Source organism: Neodiprion pinetum, chromosome 7, assembly GCF_021155775.2.
Source record: "Neodiprion pinetum isolate iyNeoPine1 chromosome 7, iyNeoPine1.2, whole genome shotgun sequence".
NCBI classification, from domain to species: Eukaryota; Metazoa; Arthropoda; class Insecta; order Hymenoptera; family Diprionidae; genus Neodiprion; species Neodiprion pinetum.
In genome coordinates this window covers 23,775,827-23,794,896 of record NC_060238.1, presented here as the reverse complement: position 1 = coordinate 23,794,896, position 19,070 = coordinate 23,775,827, and the positions used below count along the sequence as shown (strand labels likewise).

General features: G+C 37.1%; 1 protein-coding gene and 1 long non-coding RNA gene across 2 annotated transcripts in view; one reads left to right on the top strand and one right to left on the bottom strand.

Moving 5' to 3' along the window:
- Positions 1-6,146: 6,146 nt before the first annotated feature.
- The window catches only part of LOC124222705 (uncharacterized), a 130,528-nt gene continuing 117,604 nt past the window's right edge, over positions 6,147-19,070 (bottom strand). Inside the window, exon 4 of the long non-coding RNA XR_011177678.1 lies at positions 6,147-6,157. This is a non-coding gene — a long non-coding RNA (uncharacterized lncRNA). The remainder of the gene's footprint in view (positions 6,158-19,070) is intronic.
- Positions 10,114-19,070, top strand: part of thw (thawb) — a 105,335-nt gene continuing 96,378 nt past the window's right edge. Inside the window, exons 1-3 of the mRNA XM_046634891.2 lie at positions 10,114-10,341; positions 10,552-10,861; positions 11,073-11,376. The gene's annotated coding sequence lies outside the window, so the exon portion shown is untranslated. The remainder of the gene's footprint in view (positions 10,342-10,551; positions 10,862-11,072; positions 11,377-19,070) is intronic.

Here is a 19,070-nt window from a genome sequence, read left to right as displayed (position 1 = left end):
TCGTATCAAGGGAATTCCTTGAAAATCCACGAATTTTCATAAGTTCTATACAAATTTTGAAAGGTTAAGCAGATTTTGTGTATTAAAAAAAACTATTAAGCAAATATAATATCGTTCAAAATTCCTATTCGTATATATATATATATATATATATGATAAATTCAGAATTTTACGCTCTGCTTCCCTGATTTCAGATGATTATTTAAAAGTATTCGAATTTCTTTCTACCGATAATTTCAATTAATAATTAGGGTATCGACATCAAATCATGAGATTGTATATTATTCTCACTGAATTCGAATGGTTTTCCTTTTTCGGCGATGGCCAAAAAATTTTTGATTATAAAATTTCATAACTTCTCCAGGTTTTCCAATGCCCAAAACCTATCACTTCCAGTAAGTTACCAATCATTCGGTTGATCAACTTTACATTCGATTGAAATTCAATTCGAATCGAAGAAAAATATAAAACATAAAAAAAAAGGTAATTTTAAGCCAATGTTTTGTTTTCTCGACGAAAAAAAATAACATTTGTTACCTCGAAAAAAAGAAAAGATCATTTCAAATTCCCACGATAGAAAAACGACACTTTCAGCTTAGTCCGTTGCCAAATTAAAAATTACCTGACTATTTCAGGTTTTCCAATTTTTCCAGGCCTGTGATAGGCGAAACAAGAAATAAAACAAAAAAGTCTTTTTCAAATAACAATCGGCTAGTCGCGAGGTTCCCGGTACGAAAAAATTCTGGGAGAGCGATGAGTGGCGGTATATACATATATATATATATATATATATATATATATATATATATTGTATTATATATACGTGTATACTGTAGGCTGATTCAAAAAAAAGGGCTAATTTTTTTTTTTCAAAATCCTCACATAAAAACTTCCGAGAAGGTGTGAAAAGACGCCTGTAAAAAGCAGAGCCCTTAATATTATTATTAAGAGGTCGCGCATCGGGAATTTCTATTTCCCGTTTAAATAACACAGGAATAAATTTTTTTAATTTTTGCAATTTCGTATTTGTGCAACGGCTCATTGAATTAGCGGACCAAAGCATATTTTTGTAGGAAATTTGACGCTCTACAAAAAAGGTCCTTACAAAGTTTTCGATAGTCACACTCCTTCAAAAGTTATTCGAGGTCAAAGTTGAACTTACAAAAGAATTCAATGTTCTTTTTTTTTTTCGATGATACTATGAATTTTTTCTCATTATTTTGTTATAAAGAGGATAGATTTCGGAACAATTACATTTTTAAATAGTCAAGTGCATCAGTTATGGATTTTCCATGATAACATGTTCGTTATTTAACATCGCATTTTTGTAAGGTAACTTTATATTGACTCGATGGGGAAATTAATGATTGAAAAAACCCAATTAGAGTAAGATATATTTATTAAATATATCTTTATAACAAAATAATGAGAAAAGATTCATAGTATCATCGAAAAAAACAAAAATATTGAATTTTTTTGTAAGTTCAACTTTGACCTCGAATAACTTTTGAAGGAGTGTGACTATCGAAAACTTTGTAAGGACTTTTTTTGTAGAGCGTCAAATTTCCTACAAAAATATGCTTTGGTCCGCTAATTCAATGAGCCGTTGCAAAAATACGAAATTGCAAAATTTAAAAAAATTTACTCCTGTGTTATTTAAACGGGAAATAGAAATTCCCGATGCGCGACCTCTTAATAATAATATTAAGGGCTCTGCTTTTTACAGGCGTCTTTTCACACATTCTCGGAAGTTTTTATGTGAGGATTTTGAAAAAAAAAAATTAGCCGTTTTTTTTGAATCAGCCTAAGTGTATAGGTATAATACACCCGAAGGTGCAGATGGATATATTCCGAGCCACGGTTGTGGCGGAGCGTGTAATTGGAATGAATATTGAGAAGTTAGGAATGGAGTTGTAAGTAAACTTTGATGCCTGAGGCTGGAAGGCTCGCGGCCTAAGAGCGTAGACGTGTTGCGGACGCCGTTCCGCGCCTCGCGCCTCGCATCGCCCCCATCATCGGGATCCTGAATCCACGACGACGACGACGAGCGTCGCCCGAGACCCGAAGGAAGGTATCCATCCGCTCCCTAGTTTCCCGGTTTGTCACCACCGCCCGAATCACTTTTCATAAACAAGGGGCGCAGAGCTCTCGGTTTTACCGGGATTCTCTAAAGCGGGATGGGAATGACAGAAGAAAAAAAAAGACGAAACAAAAAGACGAAAAAGAAGGAAGATAAAAAAAAAAAAAAGAAAGGATTTTCCTCACGCCCCCCGATCTCGACGGGAAATTAACGGAAACTTTTCTCTTCTCTCTCGCTGCCTTCGAACCTTGCGTAGAGATATAGTAGTTTCGCGTCAGGAAATTTCCTCGCTTCGCCGCGATCTCGATGGCAAGGAAAATGGAAAAATGATTTTCCAAAAGCAAACTGAAAAGAAAAAAAAAAAAAAAAAATAAAAGAAATTCTTCCGCGACGACTCCAAGTTCGATGTAAAATTGTGTTACGGACACCGAGTATACGGTTTTAAAAGATTTTGTTTGTAGTAAAAGGAGGAGCGAATGGAAAATTTCAATCTCGTGTGGCTTGATGTGAAAGGGTGTGGATTATGAGGGGGGGGTAAGTTGAAAGCCTAGAAAAATTCATCGTTGCGTTTCTTCTTTATATTGTTTTCCTTCAGCCTTATATACATACATACCTTTTCTTTTCTATTCGGTTCTATAGCAGGTTGGATTTTCAAGTGTGCAATAAAAACCAGTTGCCTGATAATATAAAGATGATTTGATAAATCTAGTCACGTAGACCTCTTGCCGCGGTGTAATATATGCGGGGAAAAGAGAAGGAGAGAAGAACAAAGAATTGGCGAAGGAAAGCGCGAAGGGTGATGTTGAGGAAGGAGAAGGGCTAGGGAAATAAAACAAAATACATTTCTACCAAAATTGAATACAAATTTCGCTTATTTGACGTAACAATTTTTATACACGGTATACGGGAATAGAAAAAAAAAAAATAAAAAATACATTCACATCTATGTAGAATACAGATGTGTAGAGAAGAAAGAGCGAAGAAAGAAGATAAAAGAACAAAAAAAAAAACAAAAACCATCCTCGGAATGCGAGAAAATAAACGGATGGGAAAATGAAAAGAAAAATGCGAACCGGATATATCACCCAGTTTCAGGGGTACGGTGAAGGGGATGGGGGAGGGTGTAGGGGGGGGGGGATGAAGTGTGTACAGTCGTCAGCCAATATCGGGGTAAATAAATAATTGCGCGTCGTGAAAAAGGGGAGGAAAGCGAGAGAGAGAGAGAGAGAGAAGATGGGAATAAAAAAATGAGAAAAAATAAAATAAAATAAAAATAAACTGAGGGAAGGGGGGGAAAATAATGGTAACGAAATAACTAATTTCTCTACCCCCATATGCTATATAATACCAACATTAGGTGTACATACATATGTACGTGTTATACGTTGTATAGAACCAGCCTCGAACGTGAATTCACAAATTAACTAATTACACTGAAATCGCACTCGATCTATTGCACTCGCCGCTGCTGCTGCTGCATTCAAGTTCGTATTTTGTTAAACAACAAAGTAATAACTTGATAAATAACCGGTGACAAACTGATCTACGGTTTTAAAATTAAGCTAATTAAACAACTCGGTGATTACACGCACACTTGATAAATAAATATCGTCCCTTTGATATATATGCGTGTATATTTTGTGTGCGCAGGTGTGCGTGTGAGGGAGTAATTTTAATGTAGACTATTTGTTTCTATTGGTAAAATTTTTCGTGCATCAATTATGGAAAATATGAATTTTAGGTTGTTATTACAAACTGTGCGAAACGTTTCCCTCTGATTAATTCGCTGGATTTAATTCGGTTTCAAATATTCCCGGGGCAAAGTTATTACAGCTAGCTGTAGGCTATGATTTGATCATGGTTTTTTAATAATGCTTTCGGATCGAGTGAGTGAGAAAATTAATTTTATGCGAAACTTGTATTTATTTTTGTTACCGACAAGTTTCTCTGAAATTCCTGATTGGATCAAGCTTTTCATTTCGAAAAATCATCAGAAGCTACGAGATATACATTTTTCTACAATTTTTAATACGTGCAAATTCGAATATCCCGAAAACTCGAAGCTTACGAATTTCAGGGAAAAATATTTCATTCTTCCAATTTTCTTTTCTCTTTGCTGAAAATTTTTATCGATTAATAAAAACATGACGGAAATAAAATTATCGAGAAAAATTTCGTACGTGGATAAATTTCTATTCGCTAAAAGCTCTGGGTTGAAAATTTCCTCGATTGTAAGAATTTCGGGCTGAATATGGCAGTTTTTTCAAATTTTCGAATGATTTGAATAATTGTGTAGGTTAAAGTTGCTCACAACGGGCAATTTTCCGATTCGAATATTTAACAAAAGCCGACACGAAGGGCGATCATTAATTAATACAAAGCAGAGTGTGCGAAGGTGGAAAAGTGGATCAGGGACACGGATCCTGGTCTCTCAGGTATAGTTATCGGTTTCTGGAGGAGGGAAACGGCGAGAGAGAAGGAGAGAGAAATAAAGAGGAAAAGGAGGGTGGATATTCGTCGTCGTCGTCGTCGTCGTCGTCGTTAATGCATAACTTTATTCTATTCCTCGGAAATTAGTTGAGCCGTCTTGGCACGTCTTTGTCGAGCTGTTGGTGATAAGTTTAATATGCTAATTTTGGAGAACAGCTGCGCAACTCCCTCTTCCGAGCAAAATACCAAAATTATTGAATTTAAATTGGCATCATTACAATTTCTCACCGCGCAGCAGCCTGGCCTCATGGAATTTCGAATCTCGTCCTCGGCCGCCGAACCTGATCCCTTAATTTCAACAAACTCGCGAGAAATCAATCACCTTTCCTTTGTTTTCCACATTGGATGTATAAAACGACGGTTTAGGTTATTGGACGATATGTTGAGAGAAAAAAAAAAAAAAAAGAAAAGAAAAATTTTTGATCAAGGAAACGAGACCCTGGTGAAAATTTCTACTGCTACGAATTTTTACAGAAGTAACAAGATTTCGTACTATTTTTTAAAAAATTGTATGTACAATAATTACAAATATGCGTAGTTTTTTCGTAAAGAATAGTACACATTAGCTTGTAGATTTTTTTTACCGAAGAAAAGCGTCAAGTTTCTCGAAAATCTACAAGTTTTTATGACAAACTATACATATTTGTACGATTTTTTACAAAAACAATTTCTTGCAAGAAATTTTACGAAATTACCCAATTTCCTTAAAGATTCGTAGAAAATCTTATCATAAATCATTTTCACCAGGGAAAGTAAACAGAGTTAATTATTCCGCTTGGATATCTACTAAAGAAAAAAGAGAAACTCGTAGTTTCACGAAATATTTCGTAATAACGATTCAAAAATCGCTCTTATTCACCTTCTGGTAGCTAGGAAAGAAAGAAGACCTTGCTGCAGGCGGTTATCAGTTTTTTCGAATTTTCGTGCGACGAAAAGCGATCGAAAGAAGGGCGGAAGACGATTTTGAACCGTATTAGCGGCGATGGAAAAGTGCGGCGACCTTTCTGCCCGCTTAAAAATGGGAAAACGAGTCCCATTAGGGGCGCGGCAACGCGAATAAAGAGGGTGCATGCAGGGTGTCGACAGGCGGTTCTGTCATTCGCTTTAATCGCTTCCGGCGGCACTCCGGCATTCCCATTGTCGGGCAGCGCCTCTCTATACTGTAATAATTTAATGCCCGAATATATGCAGGCATACGTAATAAGTCGCCCTGCGTATTCAAAGTCTGGCGTAGCGCCAGAATGTGTTGTATATATATATATATATATATATATATATTTTTGTTAGAATTTAGGGGTGGCGAATCAAAAGTTCGAGGCTTAATTAACCGTCTACTAATTATTCAAACAACAAATTACCGGCTGTTATATCTGTCGAACTCTCAGAAATCTGCTGGTAGAAAAAACAAAACCAATTTTCATACCTGATTGTTCATTAATTTCCAAGGTATACCTTCCACGCCTGGAATCGATAGATATTGACCAAAAACTAGTGTCTGAATTATTTCAGATCTTTAGCTCGATTGACAAAGATGTCGGATAAAATTTACTCAATTTTTGAGTAACAAAGTTCGAAACTACGGTTTAACTCATTTAATTTGAATAAATGAAAAGAAAAGATATTTCCTAATTTTTTTTTTTTGATCAGACAAAACGAATTGATCAATAGTTTTTCATTTTTTTACTCGAAACCCTTTCCCATTGAGCGAAAAATCTGATATAAAATTCAGACGCTGTTTTTTCTTCATTAACTCTTAATAATCTCGATTCCAGAGGTAAAAAATATTCGTTAGAAATTCACGATCACTTTACAATGTATGTGATTGTATTGCGAATGAATTGAGATCAACGATGAATGAATTTCACGCCAATGGCTAGATTTGCTTGACGATTATTCGAATCTCTTCCGTGTCCTTTAGCCGTATAGTGAATGAATATTTCAGTCACTGTTTAAACGGTGCAATTTCTGCAGAGATTTAACCTCAGCGGCCACGATTCCAGCGCAGCGAGCCTGATAAAACCGACCGCATATTATCTGAGAAGAGTAGCTGCTTCTGAACTAGCCGACCTCAAACCGCGGGGCACTTCATACGCAATAATAAATTCCAAACTATTCTGACTGTATGATAAAATAACGCCGAATGAAATTCCTAAAGGCGAGAACTGAGGTTCGGAACTCGTGCGATAAATTTTCTTTTTTTGCTTCTACTCGGATTTGGGCGGAAGCGTGAAATGAATTTTAGTTTTTGTAAATTCGTGGTTTCGCATCGCTTGAATTTCAAAGATTCGCGCCTCTCTGACTTGTGGCACATTTATTTCGCCAACTTTCCGCAAGCACAGTGTCGACTAGTTAATGCTGCTATCTCGACGAAGTTTTTTGTAACCGACTAACAATTCAACGAAGAGAAGGTAGATAGTACTGGATGTTGAGTGGTTATCGGTTACTGGTCTGTAGAATTCCTTACTTATCTACGGTAGATATTACAGAGCCTGTTTATCATGGCGAAGCGCAGGTTATCGACAGCAATCGAGAGTTGCAAACGTTAATTTCGTTTTTTCATGAATTATCAAGATTAGAATGTGTTGATTAGGTATTGAAATTATATACAGAGTGAATTGGAAATTGGTAACGACTGCGTGGATCGTCGTCTGATAAATTTTCACGCATTCAAGGCCGTATATTACCAATGAAATGTCGCAGTTTTCTATCAAAAATGTGTTATGTCAACTTTTCCAAAATATATCAAAATATTCCAGGACTTTGAATGGATTCGAGAACCAATTTTTGTTTTCCAGGATAATTCTGGGTTTTGAGGATACTTGAGGAGCAGAAGAAACCCTGGAAGTGTCACTGTAATAGTAACATGTAAAGAAAGCGCAGGAATAAACAGTTGATACTGTTGCATCACGAATGAGTCATGAAGAAGCATTAGATGCTCAAAATCGACTGCGAAATATTGAAATATAATAATAGTTCCCAGTCCGCATTTGTAGTCAGTTGAAAATGTTCTCTGCATTGAACACGTCAAACTTCACTAGCTTGTAAGGAAAAAGCCGTGTAAGAAAATGGACCGAATAACTAATCACCATCCCTTTTGTCGTAGAGAATAAGATGAAGAAGTAAAGGAAGAACGGATAGGGGTGAAAGTCGGACGCTGCTCGAGTAAGATATGGACTACTACACCCGGAGGGAGTGGGAGGGGATTTTATAATTAATGTTATAATTGATAACTTCTGTCGAATTGGAAAACTCCTACATTGAATCGCGAATACCTCGAGAACGGTGATAGATACGGCAAAAATAGCAATAATTTGGGATCAGGCGGTGGGGGAACTTTAATTTTAATATTATAATTAACAAACCCTATCAATTTAGCTAATTTCAACCTCAAATCACGAATATCTCTAGGACGGTACGAGATACGCCAAAAATAGTTCAAATTGATGACGCTGAGGCTAGGAGCGTGATTAGGCAGCGAGATGCCTAAATTGAGGGAAGAATGAGGTGCGGGGCCACGGAACTAAAATTATCAGAAGCATACTCGGAAAATCATCACAAAATTCTTCTATGTAGATTTTGAATCACATATTACTATCTTGTTGCAACTTGGGAGTGAACGGACTCGGTTGTTGAATTATTGTTCAATTAACAATTGTCGTCCGAGTTGAAAATACACGCGTGGCAAAGACACTATTTTCGAACGCTAAACCAAATTTCAACCTGCAATCTGAACACGACGAAAAGCGAAAGTTAAACTGACAATCAAGGGTGAAAATGACGCAGCCAACACTCAACTGATTTATAAAACGACATGAATCGGGAATTCGTGCAGACCGTTTCAGAATCAACTACATTATTATGTCCGTTTTTCTTAGTACTATACGTGTTAACCCTTTCAGTCACGCATTTTTCCACTCAATATTTTGGCCTGAATTTTTTTATTCCAAGGTTTTTGGATTCAATAATCACGAATCTGAAGTCAGACCTCGATAGTTTCTTAATCTAAAGATGGCAGATGTAACATGGAAAAAAGTATCAAGGTTTGATTATTCTGGCCAAAACTTGTTACTTAGGAATTGGGGTTATGCGAAGTAACAAGGATCATTTAAGGGGGTATTCTAGTGTAGAAATTTGAAAAAATCAATTTTTTTTTTTTTATATTTTCAAAGCTTAACCTTTTAAGAATCTGTCCTTGAAAGGACAAGTCAAAATTTCAATTATTTTCAGAGATATAGCTATTTTAGTGACACGTCTTCAATACTGGCTCGGCTGGAACGAATACTTTAAACGCGTTTTTCTCAAAACTACATTTTTCAAAACGGTTGACATGATTTCTCAAGTTCTATTGAACCGATTTACTTGAAATTTGGTGAGAATCTTCTCAATACATGTCTCTATCGCACGAACCATTATTATAACGAAATAATAATTTTTACTATTTTTAAAAAATTCAGAAACGTCCAAAAAAGTCAAAAAAAACGTATTATTTTTTTCGGACAGCCGTAATTTGGCAAAAAAAAATTTTTTTTCGACTTCTTTTTGGTTAGTACGATAGCTGCATTTATGTAGATTAATAATCTTTTTTTTTTTTTTTTTCTGATGACCACAAGGGTAGAAATCGTGGCGACGAGGATACTGCCTTTTGTTTTCCCCTTCCACTTCAAGGACGCATAATTCCATGAAAATTTATTTTTTTGTTTTTAAATTCATTTTGTGTGCTCTTAATATATAAATAAATAAATGATAAAAAAATGGATGGTAAAAATATCAATAGCTTTTATTTTATTCACCGTCAAAAAATGCTCGAAATTCGGGCCTCTAGACTAGAATACCCCCTTAAGGTTTTAAATAAACTGAGATAAGGTGAGGACACGAAAATTTTTCGTTTTGAACGCTGAGATTCCCATTGCGACTGAAAGGATTAAACAGCGTGAACAATGTGTCGTTCGAAGATGCGAGGAGACCACAATTCTACACATTCGCGTAACACAATAATACCCAGAAGTCACTCAAGTCAAGCGAAACGAGAATTATTATGGTGACATTTAAATAAGAAATTCAAGGAATTCCTTTGCTGTCATTTAAAGAATTATTCGCTGGACACACTCACCCCTTTACGTGGCGTCGAACCCATTCTCCTCGGTTTGACGTCCAGAGACGAGTGAAGTTCGCCGCAGCTGCAAATCCGCCAACTTGGCGTCGTCGTCGATTTCCATCCTCCGTTGTCCCAAATCACAGAATGTACGCACAGACGAGCGTTCTCACACCTTCGAGAATCTTCTACGATGTGCGAATCGCGGCAGACCAGTCTAAAGTCGCCTACCGAACGGAACGGATGTCGGAAGTAAACAATGAGCCTCTAGTTTGTCCTCGAGACGCAGCCTCTCCGTTTGATCCGATCGCCAGCAGCGTTGCTACGCAACGTAAACAGATTTTGAAACAATTGTTTGTTTTCGAATCTGTTTACGTCGCGTAGCAACGCGGCTGACGATCGGATCGTACGGAGAGGCTGCGTCTCGAGGCTGTTTATTTCCGGCATCCGCTCCGTTCGGTAGGCGACTTCAGACTGGTCTGCCGTGTTTCGCAAATCGTAGAAGAGTCTCAAAGCTGTCCGAACGCTCTCCTCTGACTTGTGCTTATCTGGCGTGATTTCTGGACCCTGAAGCAGCTCAACAACGATTTGAGGAACGCACTTCACTCAGCACCTAACACCGGCGACCGAGGCGGACGACGTGCAACGCTCCGATACGCGACAGGATCTGTATTCAATGGTAAAATATCGTACACACTCAGCTATGTATAACATAACGTGTAACATTTATTGTTTCACCATTTTGAACCGATTTAACAGGCTCTATCATGTATTTGTTTTATCAACGCCATGCAAAGGCCAGCCTGGAATATTATATACATACATATTTACTCGATTTCATCCCGACGACAAGTCGTCATTTGTTTCCGAATCTGTTTACGTCGCGTAGCAACGCGGCTGGCGACCGGATGGTACGGAGAGGCTGCGTCCCGAGGAGAAACTAGAAGCTTATTGTTTATTTCCGGCATCCACTCCGTTCGGTAGGTGACTTCAGACTGGCTGCCGTGTTTCGCACATCGTAGGAGAGTCTCAAAGCTGTCTGAACGCTCTCCTCTGACGTGTGCTTATCTGGCGTGATTTCTGGACCCTGAAGCAGCTCAACAACGATTTGAGGAACGCACTTCACTCAGCACCTAACACCGGCGACCGAGGCGGACGACGTGCAACGCTCCGATACGCGACAGGATCTGTATTCAATGGTAAAATATCGTACACACTCAGCTATGTATAACATAACGTGTAACATTTATTGTTTCACCATTTTGAACCGATTTAACAGGCTCTATCATGTATTTGTCTTATCAACGCCATGCAAAGGCCAGCCTGGAATATTATATACGTACATATTTACTCGATTTCATCCCGACGACAAAGTCGTCATTTGTTTCCGAATCTGTTTACGTCGCGTAGCAACGCGGCTGGCGACCGGATGGTACGGAGAGGCTGCGTCCCGAGGAGAAACTAGAAGCTTATTGTTTATTTCCGGCATCCACTCCGTTCGGTAGGCGATTTCAGACTGGTCTGCCGTGTTTCGCACATCGTAGAAGATTCTCGAAGGTGCGAGAACGCTCGTCTCTGCGTACATTCTGTGATTTGGGACAACGGAGGATGGAAATCTACGACGACGCGAAGTTGGCGGATTTGCAGCTGCGGGGAACTTCACTCATCTCTGGACGTCAAACCGAGGAGAATGGGATCGACGCCACGTAAAGGGGTGAGTGTGTCCAGCAAATATTTCTTCAAATGACGCCAAAGAAATTCCTTGCATTTCTTATTTAAATGTCACCGTAATAATTCTTCAAGTGTCACCGTGGAGACGATCTCGGTACGATTTGCTTATTCTCCACAATAGGATATAATATTTCGCATAATTTTTTACTGCTCGGTTGTTTGCTGCAGCCTTATAATTGGCGCTGAACCGAAACTCTAGTTAATATGGCTTAATGTATAATTATGTCTGATCGATCGCTTTGAAGAATTCATCACGATATCGCAAATTTTCTGTATTTGGTTTCTGTTCTGTTGTTAAAAACCGTTTGACTATCTGCGGAAAGTCTTTAGAAAACATATCTTTAGGTGCATCTTGCAGACTTTTTTCTGGGTAGCGAATGAGACTGATTGTAAGTTCAAAAGATCTGGCCTTAGAGCTGCAGGAGTAGCTATATTTGAAAACAACAGAGACACGACAAATAGTTTTAGTTCAGAGATGGATCTAGCATTCGGTAATTCACAATCATACGAGTTTAATAAATCATCTATCGGAGAAACTTATGTAGCGAAATGTGAAGCAGAAAATGGGCAAGTAATTGTAATGGTTGCTGTTTATATCTCATCCAATTAAATCATACATAAAATCATCGAATTCAACCATGAAAATTTACTCACTTACACCGAAGCCAGATCTCCGCTTTTCAATCGAATTTCGAGTGGAGATTTCAATGTTTATTTCAAAAAAGACGAATCAAAGCCTTGGCTTGATATTTTCAAACCAAAACAAAATTTAAATGTATCAAATGTTCTGTACGAAGTACAACATAACATGGCACGAAGATTGATGGATTTTTTTTTCTTTTTTCCATTTTTAGATATTTAAATAGATTTGAATCAAATTTTTAATTATCACTTAGAATTACAAATGTATAAGTTGTTGCTTTTGTCGTGTATAGTCTTAAGCACACACACACTGTTTTCTTTTTCTTTTTTCTTTCCACCAACGTTGCGGATTGTTTTTTCTCAGTAATAATGTTCTCCTTGCTTCTAATTTTTTAATTTTCAAATTCTCTGAATGACAGAAATATCATTTGTTAATGTTTACGTTTCGTACATTTTCAACCGTGGCAATGAGATTTTCACTACGTTAAATGCGCTCTGTATTATCTACCGCTTTAGTGAGGCTACACACGGTAACTTTCAGGTTGATGACTGACCTTCATTCACCGTCTGTATACCTTGAGAATAAGTTCTGAAAACCTTTTATCAACCCGTTTTACCGATCGTTTTATAGATCGTACCATGATCTTCAGAATATTGCCGGATAAGTTACCGATGGAAATAATTTTCCCGAACGACGAAAAGGACACAGAAGGCTTTTCCAACCGTCGAGTCTCTCTTAACGTAATAAATTTTGGACATTTTCGTGGGACGCGAAAGACTCGAAATTTTCATCTCAATCTCTGATCTGAAAATCAAATCATCGATAAGATTTCGTAATTTTTGAATATTTTCAGTTTTTCATGGTTTCGTCGGAAACGGGCTCGTTAGGTGGCGTCACACCGGGTTTTCACTTTTCGCGTCGGTTCAACGGGGCGAATTTTCCGCAAGCTTAAAAGGCGCCAATTAACGCTGATGAAATCTCTCGTGAATAGATGAACTCGCCGTTTAGTAATATCACACGACGTTAATTAGCCGAAGAAACCTGGAGCACTTTCTCTGAAACTTGAGAGAGAAGTAAATATATTTTGTCCGCTAAAATATACTTCGGGAAAAGAAATGATCGACACGTAAACCTTTTCCATGTTCTTTTTCAATCACCATGCGAATCGTGCAACAATTAAAACTTGACGAAATCTTGCACATTTCGAATAACGATTACATTTCAGCGCGAAAAATGACAAAAAATTGAATCCAGGTATTACAAGGGGTTGATCAATCAAATAAACTCATCAATTTTGGTACACATCTGAGTCCAGGATTTTAAGATTTCAAACGATTTCAAGTGATTTCAAAGGATTTCACAATGTTTCAAATGATATCAAGAGATTTCACGTTAATTCAGGGATTTCAAATAACTTGACCAAAATATTTCCAACAATTTCATGATATTTCAAAGGTATAAAAAGACTCACACCAGATTTTACGAGCTATTAACCCTTCGAGGTATCGTATCGACAGGGAATGTAATACTTGACATTCGCAGAACAAATATTGAATCATCAATCTCGCGGCTTCCGCAGGCGGAGGTGAAATTTTCACCGTAATCGCGTCGGCTGCTTTCTTATTGCGCAATTTATTCAGGTCTGTATATGGTCTCATTGTTACATTGGGATCTGACGTATTCGATCTAGATTACATTATATATGCTTCATACGCTGCACAACGCGAATATCTCCAAGGTTCCCAAGTATGAAATAACAACTGTATATAACTCAGAAATCGTCCGCCCGCGTAATATATATAATATATATATATACACACACAGTATAGGTATCTTGGATCTCGATCGCGGTCGGCATACGTACATCTCTGCATATATACATACGCGTAACTGTATCTTTGCTAAATTACAGGATTATGCCTGGTACTTCACACTTTCCCCGTTCGGTGGCCCTATTTCTTTTTTTTTTCTTTCTTTTTTTTTTTACCAATGTCACATGTTTAATAGTCGCAGAAATAGGAAATATTAATATTCAGCGGCTGCCGAACGTTATTTTCAATTTTCCAATTAATTAACATATGTGAGAAAAGAATTTTAGTTATTTCTGAATTTTTTTAGCCTAGTAACGAATAAACGTAGATTAATGTCCGATATACATTTTATAAGCTATTTTATGCTCTAAAAAAAAAAGGTTTGTGTTAATTTTTTGATGATTAAACAACTTTTTCGAAAGTTATTCAAGATTAAAGTAGAAATCATGTGAAAATTAATTTTTGTTGAATATTCCGGTTTTTGACGGTTTTGTTGTATCGCAAAATGATTGAAAATTGATTGTAATAGAAGAACAATGTGATGAAATTTTTAAAACAATGATCTCAGGAGAATTTCATTGAAAAAAATTATCCTCGATCATTCATATGTATGGAAATAAATCGGTAGCTGAAAATTCATATTCAAAAGATTATACAGGTTTTGGTTTATATCTGTAGATATCTTGATGTCAAACTCGTATCAGTTTTTCCGACTCAAATATCGAAAAAAATGATTCTCTGGATTTGCAAATCTGAGTGTTGGTACAGTCAGTGCGAGAAAATTTTTTGCAACAGCTATAATTTTGCAAGTTGAATATTACAGGTTTGCTACATTGAAACTCAACTTGGCTATGCTTGTGAAACCTTTGCCGTTGAAGTGAAAATTTTTACTTGGACAGTTAAAATGTTGCTGTGACAGTATTGACGCTAAAATTTACCGGTCCATTAAATTATTTATTCCTGCAATGAATCAGGGTTTATTTAGATTCTTACGGAACGTATATTCACCTGAAACTGGTTTTCAATCACGATGAAAAAATTTCTGTTTGATCATCGACAAAGATTTCACGTGTTTGATAATCGTCTTTGAAGAACAAAAAAAAAAAAAAAATAAGAAAAAAAAAGAAAATTATCGAGGAATCGAACCAACTGTACAAATTTTATAATTTAAAACTATCATGCAAAACCGGATTCGGTATTTTGAAATTATTGCAGACCCCGCATTTTTGCTCGAAATTTGTGGGATTTGAAAAAATTCTTTTTCGTCAGTGATAGGTTTTTGAAATGAATCAAACACCGTTCGACCGATCGAGTCACGTTTTTCGAACACTCGTTTGCCGGTTTTTTCGATTTTCGATTATCGTTCCTTCGCTTTCGATGCCCGGACCGTGTAATTCGCGAATGACATTATCCTCGAGGAGGCGTGATTTCCGGCGGTAAAAGTTGGGGCAGAGGAAGCAGGCACCGTCGGTCTTGATACAGAGGCGTGGGACTGATTGCGCTCTAAGTTTAATTGCCCTGCTGCCTTCCACTGCGCCGTCCCAGAATGCTCTGCTCTCATTGTCTCCCCTGCACAGGTATGCATCACGAACCTAAAGAAAACCGGCTCGAAGTCTTTGTGTGTGCGTACATGTATATAAATACGCGTGTATGTATGCGCGGAATATTAAATTGCCGGAAGACATCCTCTCGCCAACGATTCCCAACGGCCGTCTGTATCTGTGTGTATCTATTGTTGCGTGGTTGAAGCGTAATTCTTGAAACTTGACTTTTATTAGACGGTAGATTAGTTTTATTATCATTTCCGACTTTTAGAAATTGGTTATACGGATGGAGGAAACGTCGAAGAATCGTGAAAATCGAATATTCAGAAATGTTTCGGGGGCGGGGTTTGAAATTACGAATTTGATGAGTGAACATTTTTTGATTCCGAAACTTGAAGTAGAGAAGTGAAAGTTTTACGAAACAATAAAGTTTCGAGCGGTCGGCAAATCGACGCTCAAAGTTCCGAAAGGGCGGAAATGAGAGAAAAAAATTTTCCAGTCCTGTGAATTTTTGGTTTGGTGAAATTTCACCACTTTGATCTTTGTTTGTTTTGGGTTTTCGATATTTTTACGTTAGGAATCCTGATTCGTTCCGATTTTCGGTTTTTTTTTTTTCAATTTTTACACCCACTCGTTGAGTAAACTGAGCTGTTTGAGTATATTTTGATTCGTCGAAACTTTATTGTTCGCAATTTTGCTCTATCGGAACTTTGTCGTTTCTTCAAAGTTTGATATATTTACTTCAAGTTTCGTCACCAAATAATTCGAAATTAGGCGCACTCAGAACTTCAACCCCGCTTTGTCAATCTTCACGCGGGCAAGACCTGCAGTGAAATTTTCACACCTCCAAACATTATTTCAAATTTGTGTACGTTACCTGTAGCGTAAAGAAATTTCCACATAAACCGTATTAGATTTTTCATTCAAACATTTGAAAATATTTGGATACCGTTAAATCTGTTTTCGTAAAAAAAATAAAACCTAAAACTTTGATCAGCAATTTCAGGACACAATTTTACCGACGTTTTTGATTTAACATTCGTTAAATTTTTGTCGCATATTTTCCAATTTTCTTTCTCACCGATTAGCAGTTTTAAAAAAAACCCATTTTCGAGTCTCGCGACTCGACATAAGCCAAGGAAAACGAGATCCGAGGAGGTCAGCCGATTCAAAGGATTCTATTCTCCGGCTCCTCGAGTCTTTCTCCTCTCGTTCAGCTTTCATTTGAATCTCTATGTCGAGATAACCTTTGACCCCGGTCCCCGAAGACGAGGGACTGGAATCGCCGAGGTTTTTCCAGTTCCGCCAACCGCGTCGCGACGCCTCGCGCCGTCTAGAAAGTCGGTTAAAATCACGCGTTCAATTCTCGGTCAATGCAGAAACTGTAGGAGTCACGGTCGTTCTGCAGCTTTTGCAATAATCTGCATAAATAAGTAGATATAATACACCGATATATGAGTACCGAAATAATTTTCCGGATTATTTAAATACATATTTGGTATTAAGATTAGACACGTTAAATACACACGCAAAAATATTTTATTCTCATAATATTGAAACTCCAACAATTAGTTCCTTAATTAAATAAGCAGTTTACACGCGTAATGAATTTCGTTGAATTTGGACTATTTTTACCCGTTATTTCGTAATTGGCACAGATTTCGTCACGGTGCCGTCATTTTTTAGGTTTCAAACCCACGCTAATTTTTATTTTATTTTTTTGCAGCAGTTGACGTACGACAAAAACATACTGAGAAAAATTTCATTTGTTACAGTAACTAGAAAAATTGAGTAAAACAGGTATCGTTAAAAAAAAAACTGTTCGAATTATCGTTGAAATTACGAAAAACGAGGTACGCGTAAAAATTTTGCGCTATCGTCGATTCTTTTTTGGTAATCGCAACGCAAAATCGGTTTGTTCGGTTTACTCTACTTTTTTAGTTAAACGAGGCTTCAACGTCAATTCATTCTTGCACGAGCATTAAATTTTCGCAACGGTTGGAAGAAAATATAGCAACAGCGATCGTAATGAGAAAGAATAGTAACGGATATTAGAGTTTCCGGTAACGGCTACGAAACTAATTTTCATTTTCTACCGAGAAGTATATTTTGTCGATTGTGGTAAAAAATTAAAATAGTTAAGGACTGAGCGGTAACCGGAAATAAAAATTTCTTTCAGTGCGACAAAAAAAAAAAAAAAGAAAAAAAAAAGAAAAACGGACATGACGATATAAACATTGATTTTCCGTACAGAGATTATTCTTTTCTCTTTTTCGTTTCATTAATAAAAAAATCCGCTTCACGTTTTGCTCTAAATTAAATCGACGATTCCTTCGAATTGATCGTAAAATGGCAAAAATATGTGTATTTTTTTTTTTTTGTTCGCTTCTGCACGCGACGATCGAATAGCGTAAAAATACACGACGAGATGCGGAGGAATGAAAATGTCGACAACTTTCTCCGTCGTCTCATCTCCGTATCAATAACCGCACACACTGGCATTCGTGTTTACGCGTTTGCCGGAATGGCAAAAATCGTCATCGATCCGTGCAGCCGATCGATCTTTGTACGTCGTACGCATAAATGAATGATACGTAAAAACTTTCGATTGATTTCTAATAAATACACGTTTGAGAGGTAAGTAAAATATAACCGAATAAAGATTTTTTTTTTTTTAAATAAAAAAACCTGTATCAAAAATAAAAAAAAAAAAAAACCCTTCGGCTCTTCGGTTAAATTTATCGATGTTAATAATATCGATCATCGATCGCGCCTCGATTAACGCAGGGAGGAAAAATTGTCGCTTCGAAAATACGATTTCGATATTAATATTCGCACCGTCGTGCCGAGTGATCGATAATCGAATATTGAACATCGTGAGAGGGGGTGAGAAATGAATTTCAAACCATCGGGGGGGAAAAAGCCGTGCGAAGCGGAACCTTGGATATAATATAATAATCTTCTTTGTTAGACAATAACCCCGGCTAACCTCACGTGACCCCCGAGAAGCGCTGTTTTCTCAACATCCTTTTTTTCAACTTCGATCCACGGATCGCCGATCGCTAACAAGATCTCGGAAGAGAGTCTCTTTTACTACCGTATTATTATTATTATCGTTGTTGTTGTTGTTGTCGTTGTTATAATTATTGTTATTATACGACTCGCGCAATCGCGAAAGACTTTTGTCTTCACGCAAATACGGGCCGTCAAATTTTTGATGCACACTTTTTTTTCCCCTTTCCAATGGATTTTTTTAACGGAAATTAATTATTTGCCACTTGTTTAAAAAGTTTCATTTTTTTTTTTTTTCGACCCAGTTTAACTGAAAAATTGAATCAACATTCTTTGATTTAGTCGACAGTTTTATTTTAATATTGACGATTTCGTATTTCCAACAATTTTACCGAATTCTTATAGTTACTGTAACAAATGAACAAATTTTCTCAGTGTACGAATCGAATCGGAGTTTGTGAATTTGGCAAGGGATGCGGTATACATATATATATATATATATACACATATATGTATGCGGTGCAAAAAAACGTTGGGATTAAAATATGACGTTTGGAAAGTCCTTGTTTCAGTCGTGCGAAGCTTAATTAGCGCGTGAAGCGTAATGTTGATAAAAAATAAACCTCCACACATGCGTATGCACGTATGTATCGAGTACGCACGCGTG